Source organism: Impatiens glandulifera, chromosome 7 (genome assembly GCF_907164915.1).
Source record: "Impatiens glandulifera chromosome 7, dImpGla2.1, whole genome shotgun sequence".
NCBI lineage: Eukaryota > Viridiplantae > Streptophyta > Magnoliopsida > Ericales > Balsaminaceae > Impatiens > Impatiens glandulifera.
The window spans coordinates 13,310,930-13,315,372 of NC_061868.1; positions in this window are offsets into that span (position 1 = coordinate 13,310,930).

Genomic DNA, 4,443 nt, shown 5'->3' on the forward strand with positions numbered 1-4,443 from the left:
CTCTAAAATATTTTCTCGTATTTTTTAACCGGTATTATGGCGGCTTTCTTTTGCAACTATTGCAATAAAAATACTTCATATCATTCATTATTTATGAAGATTATTACTCTGTAACTCAGAAATTTGTTTATTTTTTCATGAATAGAATGATAATTATATATGTTTTGAGATGATCATCCTCATGTTCGTGAGAAAAATAAACAAAATTTTGAGTTACAGAGTAATAATGTTGATAAATAATGAATGATATGAAGTATTTTTGTTGCAACAGTTGTTAAAGAAAGCCATCATAATACCTATTAAGAAAATAAGAAGACCTTTTATGGTTTTACCTGGTTAACAGACGGCTTCATCCAGACACTTTGGAAATACGAGAACATCTATTAGGGTTTTACTTGGTTAACAAAGAACCTTCGACGTCACCCCCAGAAAATGCCATTTTAGCGAGAAAATTTTAGCGAAGAAGATTTGTGCTAGGGTTTGAAAAATCAATGAGAAAGAAAGTGAATAATGAGAGTGCAAAGGAAAATTTCCTATTTATTTAAATTATTACTTAGTGAAACTAGCTTCACTATTATAAATAATATAAATAAATGTAAAGCAAGTGCAAATGAGTGAAGATATCTTTACTTCTAATTACAATGTAAAAAGAAGTAAAGCTAGCGCACATGAATGAAGTTTGCTTCACTTTTATTTACAATGTAAAAGGAAATTAAACAAGTACAAATGAGTGAAGCATGAGTGAAGAAAGAGAACATGAGGGAAGCTTTTTTCACTTCTATTTACAATGTAAAAGGAAGTGTAATGAAGCAAGCGTGCATGAGTGAATATTATTTCACTACACTTACTTTTACATTCTTTTTATATTATAAAAGTTCATTAAAACTAATTTCATTTCTATGTGTTTTATTATATTGTGATAATATATTATAAAAGTTCAGTAAAGTTAGTTTCATTTCTATGTGTTTTATTATATTGTGATAATATTATTTATATTGATATTTTTTTGGTAAAACGGTTAAAGTATTTCATTAAACCCAAAAGTGGGAGGATCGAGAATCAAACTAGATACCCCTAACTATGATTAAAATATGACAATCAAACAACCCTAAATAACCTGATTAGTAGCAATCAAACATATGAGAAGCATAGATTACAAACAAATATTATAAACTGTAACAAATCCTAATTATCCCAATCAGGATTTTTATTTCCATACAAACTTGATGTTTCAACAGGTTATCTTCCTCTTCTCCTTGTCCTTCCTCTTCCCACTCCCCTTCCTCTTGCAATGAAAGGAGGGTGAATAAAAGAGGTTGATGAATATTGTATATTCCCATTTTAATTTTTTTTTATATGAACCCGTTCATATTTTATACAAAGAATTATTCTTCAGGATTTGTGGCTCTTCACCTTGTTGTTCTCAACTTAAATTTTGAGATCATTGACTTTATTTCCTCTAGCTTCAACTTTAGAATTCTAAACAACTTTGGATTTCTCTATATCAACCTTGAAATTCTATTCTTTCTTTTGATTAGCCTGAATATATTCCTCTTTGTTTTCATTAGCAACCACTTCAACTTGATTTAATTGAGATTTCTCAACTATCTCTTCAACATAATTAAGTTGAGGTTACACCTCCTTCTTTGTACTGTTTTTTTCTTGTACATAATTTTCTTTATATTATGTTTTATTTTATTTAACCACATTTTTCTCTTTGATAATAGGAACCGTTGTTTCATTTTCTTGCATCTTTACTTTCTGGCCTTTATCAATTTTTTTATCTTCTTCCTTAGACAAATCAAAATTTGGGCTTGAATGTTGGAATGTATTGTAGAAAGTGCATCTATATTTCCTCCACTCATAAGTAATTTTCATGACAGTAGATTTCCTTTACTGTCTACTACTGTCATACTATTCTACAGTGTACTTCTATGATGCACCTCAATGTTAATTCTAGAAAATGATAGGTGTTCCCCTCCTTTAGTAATTGGGTCCATGTGTAATGGTATACCCAAGAAACTTACAAAATAACTAAGAGATTCTACATTATACACGTGTGTAGGGATATTCCAAAGTTTGAACCATATCTGAGTTGTTTCCTTAGGCTTGCTTAAAAAGTTCAAATCTTCAGACCATATTTCTAACATCATTTATTTGGATCTAATATATGTATGTTCATTTTCAATATTTCCTCTAGATTTGATCCCTTTTTAAATTTCATGAAGTAGAGATCATGTACATTTGCTGAAAATTTCTCTAGTCTATTTTCCTTCCCTTGCTTCATAAGTGTCTCTTTGGTTTGGTTAATATGAAGGAAACTCTATTCTATCCTATGTAGTTTCCTACCAATGCATTTTCCCATTCCCTAACACAATTTTCTTCTACTACAATAGGCAATTTAAATTCAAAAGGATAATTCAGTACCTCCACTTTTGTTTGTACATTGCCAAGTATATTTTTTTTCTTTGTATGCACGATCTTCATCCTTTTTACCAATGTTGTTTTTTTAGACTTCATAATTTTACATGTAGAATTACTTTTGATGGTATAGGTCTTCGATTTAGGAGCATTCATTAATTCTCTCATTGTTGCAATAGACCATTTTACTATTACTTCATATTCATGCTTCTTGAGTAAATTTCGGTCTTGGAGATAGTGGATATTATGATGGACTATTGTGCTTTGTATTTTCTCCTTGTTAAGTACAATCTCTCCTTTCTTAGCATGCATCAAGAGATTGGTGATTTGGTTTTTTAGTCCAAATAAATTGTCCCTTTGATTATACCCTATCATCCAAACTTCATCTTTCTTCTCTTTGACTCCTGCATTATTTTCAAATGCTTTTGGGAAGCAATTGGGTTTTTGCTGATTTCATGCACTTTTTCATTAAAAACTTCTTCAGTTATTTTGTTCATTTCCTTTTCTATAGTTTTTTTTGACTCTTTTAAGAACAAAGTCATGTACTTTTTTGGCCTTGTTGATTTTCCTTTTACCCATATTCCAATAAGACTTCAGAATAGGGTATTAAACCCAGAACAACAATCTTGAAACGACCTTATTCAAACCCTAGACGATTTTCCCCGATGTGCCGAACGTGCCAGACATACTTGTCGTGTCTATCGTGTCGAATGTTCCAAATGTGCCGACAATCTTTACTCCAACCATGTTTCCCGTAACCGACTACCAAATCAACTGAATCATGCGACCAAGAAAATGTGTCGAACGTGTCAATCGTGTAGATTGTACCGATTGTGATGAACGTGCCGACGATCTTTATTCCGACACGACTCTTGATTGAATATGAGAATGTGCACGTATTTGGGGAAGAAATTCAATATTCCATCGGTAGAAAATTCTCACCATAAATCTCTAAAGCTTTTCTCTCACTAAGGTTTTTCTTGAAATTGAGTACTTTTATTATTTTATTATTTTATTATTATATTAATATTTTTTGAGAGAAAAATGGGACAACGAATTAAGTATGTAGCCCGCAAATAGTTATATTAATATTTATATATAACTGAATAACTTAAAATTATATTTTTAATATATGTGTTTTAATTATATTGTGATAATATTATTTATATTTATATATATATAACTGTATAAATTAAAATTATATTATTAATATATATTTGTTTTAATTATATTGTGATAATATTATTTATATTAATATTTATATATCTATGTATAAGTTAAAATTATATGATTAATATATATGTTTTAATTAATTATATTGTTAGACTATTTATATATAACGGTAGGATTTACATGAAGTTTAAAATGCTTTTACATTAAGATATAAATGTATGAATGTGTTAATGATTTTACATGAAAATTACAAAGGAATTAAAATATTCACTCTTATACGCTTGATTCACTTCCTTTTACATTGTGATGCAATCTTCACTCAAATGCGCTTCCTCAAATGTGCTTCCTTAGTTTAAACCCAGGAGGTATCTGTGATACTTCCAGGTTTCGTATTTATTTTTAATCCGAATGAGATATAATAATATAATATTAATACTGTATTATGATTGGTCTGGAACAGAGGAATATAGGATTTGGTTGCAAAAGATCTTATTCCGCTATATATGAACTATCATTTATATCGGATGGCATTATTTTTCGTGATGTTAAGTTATTCTCATAATAATATTAGTAACGTAGTTTAACCTTTTTAACGATGTATATCATTATAATAATTTATGATATTAATTTTTTAATTTAAGATTTTACACAAATACACACATAATTGAGTTTTTATTTTAAATAATTTAATCAATTTTAACAATCTATTTTATTATCTAGTGATAAAAAAAAAGTATATGAAAAAAATTAAGTTAATTTTCAAACCGGCCATACATTACAATTTTTGAATATTTATTCTAAAAAATCAAAAAGGTAGAAATTGAAAGAAAATTAAGTAAGTTAATTTTC